The following is a 12,989-nucleotide window of genomic DNA, read 5'->3' as shown; positions in this document are numbered from 1 at the left end:
TTCTGAATGTAAGTAAGTTTTACACATGAGAATACACTTATTAGAAGCTTTATATATACAGATGAATCTAGAGGAAAAAATAAATAAAACAATCATCCCATAAAAGTAAAACAGATCTTTTTTGAAAATGCATGGAACAACATAGTACTACATATAAAAACAAAGCCAGTAAGTTTCATGTGCAGTAAAATTGTACTCAATGAAAGCATTATGATCTTCTCAAAATAGGCATATTGATATTAGCAAAAAGTATATATTTAAACATAGTACTGTGAATTTTCAAGATAATTCTAATATGGACTTGTTTATTATTCAGTACTTAATTCAATATTCAAATACAAGAGAAGCTGGAGGTGGAAAAGTTAAACATGATTCTTGAATTTACATTTGAAATAGCAAATATTGGTAATCAAGAGTAAATATAAAAACTGATTTTATTAAATTACTGAATATAAGAAATTGGCCATTTACAATCTCAATTTCTGAGCATTTTAATTTTTGTCTTTTTATAGACTCATGTGAAGCACGTTCTCCTGTCATTAGGTAATAGCCGGAGCAATTTAACCATTGTTCATGTTGAGTTATAGGCACATAAAGTACACATCAGATAACACAGCGCAGGTGATCCAAATGTAAATAGGGAAAGTCCCTTAAATATAAAATTAACACAGCAAACTGTAAAATCTTTTTTATACAACCTTTCTTCGAGGTAATCAGTTCTTCCTATGCCATGTGCTGTAGCAATAAAAAAAACTTAACTGGTATCCTTTGTCTAGAATCCTAGGAAAACTGCAGCTGTTCGTCAAGAATGTTTTCGTTTTTACCAGAGCCGCAGCTGTAATGCACATAATTTCTGTGGTCCGTTGGAGCTGTCCATCTGCCGGGTGCTGTATTCACGGTTGACTAATCACCTGTAATAGAATTCCTGTCTGGTTGTTTGTGCATAATACCATATTCTAATGACTCCAGACCATTTATCCTGCATGGATTTAGAGCAAAACATCACGCTATTTCCTCTGGAGAAATGCCCTGAAAACAATATTAGGAAGTAATTTCATTAGAAGCAGAAACAAAACCCTAGTCATTTCAAGGCATTTATCTTACTATCGATCAATTATCAAGCTACCAACATGGACTTATACAACTTTAGATCTATATGAAGATGTAGTGTTCCAGGCATCTTCCAGTGCAATTTAATTTGGTTGATAATAGATAATGGTAACCCCTAACATTTATTGACGGCTCACTATGGATCAAGGACATTCTAAGAACATATAGGTAGCATCTTATGTAAGATATATAACACTTTTTATTTCAATAGTGTTATTATATTGGTTATAATAATTACACTAATTTAGATCACTAGCACATACTACTATTATTAAATTTTAGCATACTACTATTATTAAATTTTAAGTAGACATAGCAACTGGAAAAGAAGTACAGTTACTTACCCTAACTAATTAGTCACTCATTCAGCAAGCACTTAATATTAATTCACAGATTCTATACTCCAGCCACTTTGATGTATGCTTAGATAAAAATAATGAACACGTTTAACTTGGGTTCTTTTGCTGTATGTCGTAAGGCAAGTATAGCAGGAGTAAACGATATTGTCTATGCACCCAACTGTACTGTATTGGAAACCGTTGGTTTGGTTTCCCTGATTTGGTATGTCTATTTCTGTTCTTTCAGTAACAATATCTTACTTTGTTCTGGGGAACCGCCCTTATGGTACTCTCAGTCTACATGGTTTGAAGCACAATTATCCTCCAGCATCAAGGATAAACAAGTGAAATATGTCTGGATGATTAGAACATCCTTCCTTCTGGTCACAGTGATTAGCTCAGATGTATCAATCAAGTCATGCCAACAAGGCACTCTTTGAGTGGTGTGAAAATCAGGAGGAAAGGAAAATTCATTTTTTTCTTTGGACCAGAAACTGAGAGGATAAATCAAGCTGAAACTGCTGGAGTCTTTACTACTGAGAGACTGCAGAGGAGACCAGTCAGCACAGAAGAAAGCTATGAGAATTACAGAGACAGAGAGTCTAGGTCCTGGCAATGTTATTGAAGGATTGGATCCTGCTGTGCTTTAAGCCCTCTCTGGACCTGAGTGTTTAGTTATATTAGTAGAAAAAAATATAAAAACCTTTATTTTTCTTGAACCGGATAAATCTGGTTCTCTGTTCCTTGCAACCAAAAATTCTGGTAATTGCACACACACATAGCCAAGGCCTAGAGAACCATGAAACACATTGAATCTTATTCATGAGAACACATGTAATTAAGCAGATGAAAAAGGAGAGGGAAGGAGTTCAGATGAAAGGAAGAGGGTACAAAAAAGAATCACATTTTTAAAACCTCAGTTATGAGAAAGAGAAAAAGACTATAAATACACATTAAATCTTTTATTACTGTGCAGTGCCATTTACGTGTGGTATTTGCTAGGTGCTGGCTAAAGAATGCTAATCAGGAAAAATTAAGTCCTTATTCTTACAAAGCTCAACATTATCAGGTGAGCCTGAAATCAAGCAATACATTACACATTCAAAGAATCTAAATTTAATTATTACTCTAGCTTAGAATTTGAAAGAATAAAGGAAAGAAATTAAGCCGGACACAAATTTCAAATCCTGTAGTGAGTTTTGTTTTGTTAGTTGTATGGATATGATCTGATTGGCCACACACACACAGCCAGACAGAAAATAAACCTCCTGACTGCCACTTTTTTTTTCTGCACAACATTCATGAGCATATCAGAATTAATAAACATCATTTACTCTAGTAAGCTCAGAAAATGCCTGCAATCATTTAGAACCTCAGATGTTTCATTTTCCTATTGATAATCACCCCAAAATCTCTTTGTGTTAAATGAACAAAAATGTGGATCTACCTTTTTAGTATTTGTGTTCTCTCTCTCTCTCATTTATATATCTATTTTTCTTTCTCTCTCTCACCTCACATACATATACTTCTTATTTGCATGTTTCTCCTTTTCCCTATAGCTAACTAGCCTAACTTCTCGCATTAAGGTAAAATTTAAAGTATCCATGGGACTGTGGAGTCATAATAACATAAAAATTGCATATCCTCTTCAGTTGATCCTGATTTTGATTATAGTAGAGATATCAGTAATATTAACTGATGACACAATGACTTATAGAAAGATAAAAGTCTAAAGTAAAATTTAGGAAACTGAGCAAGCCTATACTAACAATAATGTCTTAATAAGCTGTTAAACAATAGCACAATTTTGTACCAACTGACAAGAAATTACTATTAATTAAGAAAAATTATTATTAATCTAGTTAAATTTGTGACAAACCAGTCGAAAAACATGTTTATAATACTTTAAAGTTATTCTTCATTTCGTTCCTCAAAATGTTGATTTCTGAGGAAAATGTTTAAAATTTGAAAAAATTTACTTTATCAGTAGTTTTCTAGAAATATCAAACAGCACAAATTGAAACAAACCTCTTTTATACATTTTTACAAGTTTTTATACTTAGAATATGGAGGACAGCTTAAGTTTGCCAAGGTGTCATTTACCTTTTGTTTAAAGTATGCTTCAGGATTTTAAGATTCGGGGGAAGGTCTAGCTTCAGTTTCCAACAATAGTTTAGAGGCCCTAGTTAGCTCAACACTGACATTTATGTTTTTTTAAGTTCCAAAATTAGTATCCATAATTGCATGTTCACCTATTTCAAAACTTTTAGATTAAGGATAAAATTTCCTACATTGCATTAATTCATTTCAGTAATTACATTATAGCTATTATAATGTTAACACTAATATATGCCAGGTGGCTTCTGCGAAAAACAAAATAAAACGATCTTTCTGCCTGTTTGCTTTCTCATTATCATTCTCCTTGCAAGTTTTTTCTAATGTACCAGATAAAATGTTATGAAATCCCAAGGTTCTGCTCTGGAAGACCTTCTCTTCTCATTCTACAGTCTCTCCCTCAGTGGTATCATCTCACCAGAGTTTCAAACACAAGATTTGACTCTCCAGTCCTCTGTTGGAGTATTATAGGCATCTGAGTTTGAAAGCTGCAAAGTGAAACTTAATATCCTTCCCATCTAAACATGTTTCTCATCCAAATTGCAGCATCACCCATCTTTTGGCATTGCCAGAAACCTAGGCATTGCCATTGATACCTATATTTGCCATACTCACTCTTTCCAATCTTTTACCACGTTTTATTTTATCTCCTAAATATTTCTCAAATCCAATTAATTTCATCTCTGCTCTTAACATCCTAGACCAAAGCTGCCATCAACTGTCACCTAGATGACTTCTGATACTACCCTTTGATTTGATAATGTTGAATATTCTTGTCCCCTCCAATCCAATCTCTTCCCTTCATGTCAAATTTTGCCTAAAAAAGTTAAATGACCTTCATTGCTTTTAGGAAAATTAAAGCAAAGCCTTTACAGAGTGCTAGCCTGGTCTGTACAGTTCTTTCCTTTTCCAATTACTATGCAAGAGCATCTATTCCACAGCGGCCAGAATAGTATCTCCCATGCCACATGATGATCTTACAACCTGATGTATGTTCCTCCCTTCAGAGGTTGCATCTGAGTTTCCTCCCTTGGATCTGGTCAGACCTCTGACCACAATCTTAGTCTTTTGAATACCGTGGCAGATTCTATACCGTGGCCATTGCCTCTTACTCTGCTTGCCCCCAGACCAGATGGCCAATCTAAACATTGCTTCTTATAGATTGATGGTAGAGATTACAGCCTCCAAGCTAAAGGATGTAGAGGTGGAGGTTCTTCTTATATATCCTCTTAGTTCACCAGTCAGGCCTCTGCAGAAACTGGGTGGATCCTGGAGAAAGACTGTTAACTATCACAGACTCAGATAAGCAGTGGCCCTGATTGCAGATGTTGGGCTGGACTTGATATTGTTGCTAGGGCAGATTAATAAGGACTTAGGTGCGTACGATGCCATTAATTTGGAAAATTTATGCTTTTACATTCCCACTAGAAAAATTGATCAGAACAGTGTGTTTAATATTAGAACATTAAAATATTCATTTATTTGTTTTTCTCAGAGATAAGTTATACCACTGGCTCTGTCAGAAGTGGATCATCTGAACCCCCCACAGAACATCACCTTGGCGATACCAAGCTGATTGGACAGGACCAACAAGAGGTGGTAAGTACACTGGAGGCCCTGATAAGACACAGGCATCCCTGAGATGAGAAGATAAATCTGTGAAGACTCAGGGACATGCCATTTCTGTGACATTTCTAGGGACCCATTGGTCAGGAGCATAAGGAGTTATGTCCTTCAAGTCAGAAGACAAATGGATGCATCTTGCATTTCCTATCATAAAGAAGGCTATTTTGACCAATTTACTTAAAAATTCAGGTCCATATTAAATTTCTGGCTCTCCAGATTAATCTTTTGCTACTCAAATTTGCTTTTGTACATGGTACTTTCTATTTTTCTAGCTTGCTAAAGAATTTACTTACTTTACTCTCTATTAAATATTATCTGCTTTCTCCTGCTACAATGTAAGCTCCACAAGGACAGCAGTCTTCAAAATGTACCCCATATACCTGTATCAGTGCTTGGAATATAGTAAGTGCTTAGTCAATGTTTGTTGAATAAATGAATTAATGATTTTTATATTTTTAATAATCATTATTGTTTGTCTGGGTAAGTATATTAAAATACCCTAGCCTGCCATTGCCAAATTGGAGGTATTTAATTTATTTTATTGTACTAATAAGAAATATAGAACTGAATATTTCTTTACAATTAAATTTTAAACATAATATAGTAGAAAAGAGTGGGTCAAGGAACTGAAATTTTTAACTGGCTAATTATGTTCTGATATCAGAAGTGTGGCTATTATGTTGCTTTTTGACAAAGGTGACAGGTACTGTTTCATTAATATTTAAAATTACATTTTCTAACTTTGAATCAGGATGCTCAGGTATTAGCATAAGTATTTCACCAATGAAATTGCCCAAATCATCCACTAAGCATACTGCACTTCCTCTTCCTGGCTACCCGGTAACTTGTCTTTGTTTACTGTTGTGCACTTCCAGTCATCACCCCCTTAATCACTGACACCTCCTACTCCACCCATCCCCTTCTTGGCCACCTCTTTTCTTCCTTTCTTCCACAGACAAATGTATTTTCTGGTGAGTACTAGTCATTTGTAAAGTTTGTAAGAAAACCAAAAGGTTAGTGATCTTTTTCTCATTATGGGCAGACTGAGGTAGAAAATTCCGGGAGTATAACCAAATGAAATCTGTATTTCATGAAGATGTTGTCATTTCTCCCAGTACCGAATGAACTTTGCTGCCTCTTATGGTTTCTTTAGGTTAATATCAGGCTGAAGAAAACTCTCCAGCCAAGAACGCACAGCAACACACTCAATTGCCTTTTTCATGATCTGTTTTCTGGGAGAGAAAGTGAAGGTAACATAGACGTTCACCTGATTCTCAATTTTTCTCTCTGCCACCCTGTCTGCTTCTACTTCTTCCTCTCCCTCAGCTTCCCTCCCCTTCTCTTCAACTTTTTTCTTCATCTAGCCTGCCTCTTAATCTGTAATATTTTGGCTTAATAACCAAATCCCAGTATTGGTTTGCAGAAAAATGTTTCATTGTTGAAAATCACTTGGGAAACAGTTAACTTTATGACATCCCTGAGAAAAAAATTAATTCATATTTAAATTGTAAAGCCTTTGAGTTGCATATTTTATTTTTTAGTAACTCACTGTTTGAAAATACTTTTCCATTTTTCACATAATATATCCTGCATATATTCATGCATACAAAATAACACACATCTGTGCTTATTAAAATACACAGTAGAAATTAGAACATTCTGTACATACTTTTTATTATGTGCTTTTTGCTCAACATTATTTTTCAGTGCTAATGCATATAATGTAATAATGATTTTAATGAATCTTCATTATCCACTTAATGCTGCAGAATGACTTGGACACAATTTAGTTTTAACTATCTATTCAATATTTATCTATATGAAAGGGTAATATCATATACAAATATTATTTATATAGTTTTGTACAGAATAACTTTTCAAATTATTCCCTAAGGATATACTTACAGTAAATGAATTGAGGTACATTGTAAACTATGGCATGACTAAGGAAATAAATAATGAGAACATAATCCTGAAAATAATTTTCTTTGACTAAGTGTAACATTCTAACTTGATTTTTACTATATAAAAACAAAAGTTATGAAAAATAGTCTTATATTTGCCAAAAAGTTGGAGTTGGTGTTAAGGCACCCGTGAATTGCCATAATGTAATCTGTAGAATTAATAACACACAAACAAGGCATCAACCTAGAGTTGATGATATAAACATAACCTGTGAAAACAAAGGAATTATAGTGTAACAAGCAGAGATATTAGAGCAATTGACAATGCCATTCATATAAGTATAAAATATGTAACCTATACAATGAAATGTGTGTGACTGTAATGTTACTGTTTTAGGGTTAAAATTTTGTAGCAGCTTTAGCACCTCAGAAATGTACTATTCTAAAGAAAGGTAATCCAGAGAAAATACAAACCAATAACTAAAAAATTGTCCATAACGTGCCAACAATAAATCCAATCCCTTGCTGTGATCTTTCAAAAGTCAGAGATCTTATACTAAATGACCACAAATATTTTTCTGTACTTGCAAGGCATCTATCAACTTGATCCAAAGATTTTATGTGAAAAAAGAATGAGTCAGATATCTTTTACTTTTTGTCTTATACCCTATTGTGTCTTAACTTCTGTTTCACTTCACTCTGAAATACTTCACCAGAAATAATTCATTCTAGCAGCAATTCATTCAGTAATCTCTGAATCTGTACTCTGTTTGGATGTGTAATATAAACAAAGACAGGAACACTCTCATGTGAATAAAGCCTGTTAATTGTTCTATAGATCGACAGTCCCCGAGTGCATATCACAAATCTGTATATTCCTGGACCTACTTTTACATTTAAAATTCAGAATTGGATGAAAGATGGGTATAAATACATAGAGCCAGATGGCTCTCTTGTGACTACACATTTACAGAAGCTTTTGCAGGTTGTTTATTCCATCAAAATTTGGAATATTTCAACCTCACATGAGGTCTTTCTGAGTTTTTAACTGAAAAACATAGGAAATACTTTTGTTTACTTGAAATAAGACATTTTCAGCGTAGAACATATATATTTATAGTTATTATACGTCAGATGCTTTCTGGAAAAATTTAAGTAGGACTATAATTTTATGTACTGATTGTTTCCATTTTTAATGATTATTGCTAAGCACATATAAGCTTGTACTATAAAATTAAAGTCAAATATTGATTTTTTTAAGTAGGATCAAACTAGACAGTTTCTGAATGTGTAGTTAAACATGAAGAAGACATTCATGGTGAGACTAACGTATACATATTGTGGTCAAATCTAAAATATATTTGCTATTGAAATACACAATTAAGAATCAAAATAATCTAAACTATTTATATTTTATTCTGGAATATATCTTCTTCAGTGAGAGTTTGGAATTAAATTTTTATTTTTCTGGTTAATTTTTGGATTATGCCTATAATTTAACCATTTATAATCATTATGATTGATCACGTATGTAGCAAGGAGTTCCTTAGCTTTAGATGTTACAAGGAAGCAAAGGGGATGTAACCAGGAAAAAAAAAATATGCACATGAATACTATCTTCTTCTAAATCTAATACTGTTCACTCTCTTTAAGGATTAACCATTAATAAAAGACAACTAGGTTTTGGATAAATTGTTCTGTGAGTCCTGGCCTTTAGTTTTCCATGTATGGGAATTTGCATATCAGGTTTCATATCGACAAGAAATATGACTGAAAGACATGCTGATTTAAAGGTTGAATTGCATATTTTCAGTCATTCTTTTGATTTCACCTCACTTAATATACATGCTTTAGCCATTTTAGTTTTCAGTGGGAGGAAAACACTGCCTTTGTGAAAAAGGAAGTGAAATACAAAGTTTTATGCTAATCTCAGTGTTAACTGCTGGTGATTCATATTTCTCTCCTATGCCAGCTTTTTGAATTTTCCTTGTTGGCCAATACAAGTCTAAATCTGAAGAGAAGATGAATTCTTTTGGTTACAGATTGATCTTGTTATCTGTTGTCTTGGAACAATTTTCTCTGGTTTATTCCTTTCATTATTCCCTATCATTCTTGTATCTTTGACAACTATTTCTCTACTGGTACCATGCTTACCCTCTCTATATATGCAAGTTTATTACACATTAAAGAAACAGAATATCCTCCATTGACTCCAAGTGCACAAAAGTTTACTTATTCCTTTTTCATTCTAAACTCCAAATGTAGAATGGGTAAGATATTTTTTGCAATCCCTCTCATTGGGTCCTCCAACATTAAGGTGGAGACAAAGTTCCCTTTCTTATTCTTCCATCTTTATTGCACCAGGGATGAGGGCAGGATTCTAACTACCTCAATAAGGAAAAGAAAGAAATACAAATTAAATAAAGCTTCCCCCACAGGAAAAAAAAAAAAAAAAGAATATTCTACCCATTCACACCAAGTAGATTTTTGGCTAGGTTACATTTTCTATCCTTATATGAAGTGGTGAGTTCTCAAATGTGTGTTTGATCTCACTCCCCTCCTCTGGACCTTAATCCTGGTAGCGGTGGGTGTTAGACTGGTCATGGAGAAAGCTATCAGAAGGACTTTTCCCTTATTTCTTTTAAAATTTTGATTTGAAAACCACACCAAAATTAGCAGCAATAGTTAGCTAAGCAATGACATTGCAGGGCTGAACAGAATAGCCTGAGGCAGTTCTCCTGGGAACCTACAACCTGGATAAAATGGGGAAGGCTTCCAGAAGTTCCTCCATATCCCGATGAAGGATGCAGGTGGCAGCTAACAGCCTGATGACTAGCTTTGCAGTTCGTGTACTGTAAGAACTGCATTGGGATAAAATGGCTTTGAACTCTAAGTGATATGATTGGCCCTGTAGAATGTGGATTTCCCATGAGGCTAAAGAAGCTATAACTTATGAGCCCCTCAGTGTATGGGCTTCAAAGACCCTATACCTAATTTTGAATCCAAAATTATTTTTTTTCCTGTTTCTTTAAATTACCTAAAATTGCACAAGCTCAGCAACTACAAAAGCTGAGTCCAGCCCTGGGTCCAGGGATTCAGTGTGAGTCACTCCCAGATCTTAGGTGTAAGAGTGAGGAGAGACACTGCAGTTTCTGCAGGAGACCAAAGCTAAACCACCAAGACCGAGTTAAGAGAACATATTATTAACCAACTCTGGACTACAACAGTAGCCCTCAGAATGTTATATACGAACAGAACCAACCAAAACTTAGGAACTCAGTGGATACCCATCAGCTCAGGACCAGAGGAAGGTGCCCTGTTGCAAGGCACCATAATACCAGAAGCCTTTGCTTCATCCAAATACCAGGATGACTGTAAACTTTCCCTTATACTTACATGTAATCTCCGGGAAGGGCATTCGATAATGGAGTTGAAATTCAAATTAACTGAATATGTACTCAGCGTAATTTTCATAGATCTAAATGTTTATAGGGGAAAGAAAAGAATTGCAGTAAAATAAACTGACCAGAGAATTTAAGTTAGAGTATTCCAGAATTGGCCCAAAATACAAAATAAAATAATTACAAATATAAAAAGGATTTACAAAGGAGCCTCCTTTTCGGAAAATGACTAGGAATGCACATAATTATACTTTTTTCTTTCAACCAAACCCTCAAATGACTTGTAAATCTATTAATGGGTGAGGAAAAGTCCAACTCCCCAAAAGTTTTGTACCTTTGAAGGCACAACAACTACAGTGAACTAAACGGTTCAGCCGGCCATTTAGTTACCTGTGGCTGTTGTATAAAAGTACCAAAAACTTGGTGGCTTAAAAAACAACTGAAATTTATTGTCTTACAGTTATGTAGAAGAGAAGTCTACACAGGTCTCCCCAGGCTAAAACCAAAGTAATGGCAGGCTGAGTTCCTTCATGGAGGCTCTAAGGGGAGAATCTATTTGACTTTTTTCCAGTTTCTGGAAGCCTCTCAACCTTCATCATAGCATTAGGCCTTGGTGGTAGCCAGGCAAGGAAAACCCTGCCTTCAAGTAGAATCATCTTTTGTTTTATCTCCCCCACAAAATAAATTAAATTTAGCACCCCAATTAACATCATATTTTCTTATTCACCTTAATCATTAGTAGATTCAACTCACAACTACAATTTAACTGTGAATACTTGGAGGAGCGCGGGTGCAGTTTCCTTATACCGAGGTGCCTTCTTGTTCAGGATTGGGAGCTAGAAGCTATGCTGGTATCTCAGTGAAGTTCTTGATGCTGCAGATTCTGCATTTCCTGTCCTGCATTTTTTTCTTCAGTAAATCCAGGGCTAGAATAAAGCTTATCACATCCTGGAAATTAGTTTGCCAGGGTGAACCTGGTATCTCTGTTGCTGGGTGTTCACCACTTGAATGCCATGTTCGAATGGATATGTCTGTGATTTATGTGAATAATTTTGCTTTTATTTCTGCTTTACTTAATATTACTTTAATTATTAAACATAATTGTATTTCATATTTTCTTTGCTCTAAATGTTCATTATTGCTTCTCTTTTAAGAATTACCTGTCAATACAAAGAAGCATGTCATTATTATTCATTCCTAAATTTATTTTTAAACTTTTAATTTCTAGTTTTAACTTTTACACGACCTCATCTTTTATTTCAGTTGTTACTCGTATTGATTTCTGGCCACATATTTGTTTCGTATTTAATCTCATTTATTTCAAATTTTATTAAGTACAACTGTACTTATGTTCTTTCTCCAAGAAAGAACTAATTTTAAAGTATACAAACTCTTTAATCTTGTTTTTCTACAATTGAATATTTTTGAACATAACATTTTATGGGAGAATATTTTAAAATATAACTTCTACTAATAATACATTTAATCTTTCATCAAATTTTGGAAGCTTAAATCATTTCCAGTTTTTGCTGTTTTAGAAATATTAACATTTTTGGTCCCATAGAAAAATTGTATTGTGTAAAGTTAATTAGTTTCTGTGTATATCTGGACTATTTTCAGTCTACCTTAAAACTTTTTATAAGGTATCTTCTTTCTCCCAGATTCTGCTAGTGCAAAAGAATCAATCTATTAAATGTCATAATGTCAGAATTTGACATTTGTACATAAATATCTGAGAGTTTCATGTAGTAAATGAACATGTCTTTTTAAAAGCCCAGGTTTGTAGTATTTTGCGTTTTTAGATTCAATTACAGGTAGACTTTAGAGTAGGATAAAATAGTGTTTTTAAATTGAGTTTTGTTATTATTTTTATGGAAAGAATAAGAGAAATTCTATTCTCATTCTAAGAGGGTAGTTAAGCTTTGTGTTCTGAGTCCATCTAAGCTTAGTAAGTAACTAAGTGGTTTTTCTGTTTTGTTGTGTTGTGTTTTATTTTAAATTTTAGGACCTCCAAATGAAATTGTCAGATACTCAAATGAAAGTTTCCACATTTTTTGTTGTTTTGTTTTGGATGGGTGTTTACCAAGGAAAAATAAGTTCTTACTATTGTTTTCAGAATTTTTCCTAATCCTGGGGGAAAGGTTTTCATTCTTCAGCTTTTCAGAGTACTAGAGAACAGAGAACAGTGTCCATGTCCACGATTGGTGCTATGGATGAGGAAGACTGAAAATGAGAATGTCTACAAAGTGTGACTTGAGAAACTTGCAGTTAGACTCAGGCAAAGACCCCAGAGATTTTAAACAACCAAGTTTGCCAAAAAATAATTGCGTTTTGAAGGCGAGCATAATAGCTGTGGCCAGAGTGGTCTAAGACCATGGTATCTTTTCTGAAAAATAAAGACTGTTTAAGAACCACGAGATCATTGAACAATCCTAGGCAGGTGGAGGCCCCACCCTCTCTGAACACTGAGATACAGTACCCTGCCCACTGCGAAG

At 34.2% G+C, this 12,989-nt stretch overlaps 1 long non-coding RNA gene across 1 annotated transcript in view; it reads left to right on the top strand.

The window, feature by feature from the left end:
- LOC116664251 overlaps window positions 1-12,989 on the top strand; it is a 112,651-nt gene that overhangs the window by 36,207 nt on the left and 63,455 nt on the right. The window contains exon 2 of the long non-coding RNA XR_004320671.1: window positions 5,059-5,162. This is a non-coding gene — a long non-coding RNA (uncharacterized LOC116664251). The remainder of the gene's footprint in view (window positions 1-5,058; window positions 5,163-12,989) is intronic.

This window comes from Camelus ferus, chromosome 6 (genome assembly GCF_009834535.1).
Source record: "Camelus ferus isolate YT-003-E chromosome 6, BCGSAC_Cfer_1.0, whole genome shotgun sequence".
In the NCBI taxonomy this organism is placed as follows: domain Eukaryota; kingdom Metazoa; phylum Chordata; class Mammalia; order Artiodactyla; family Camelidae; genus Camelus; species Camelus ferus.
Note: the sequence above shows the minus strand (reverse complement) of the source record. Positions and strands in the feature narration are given on the sequence as shown.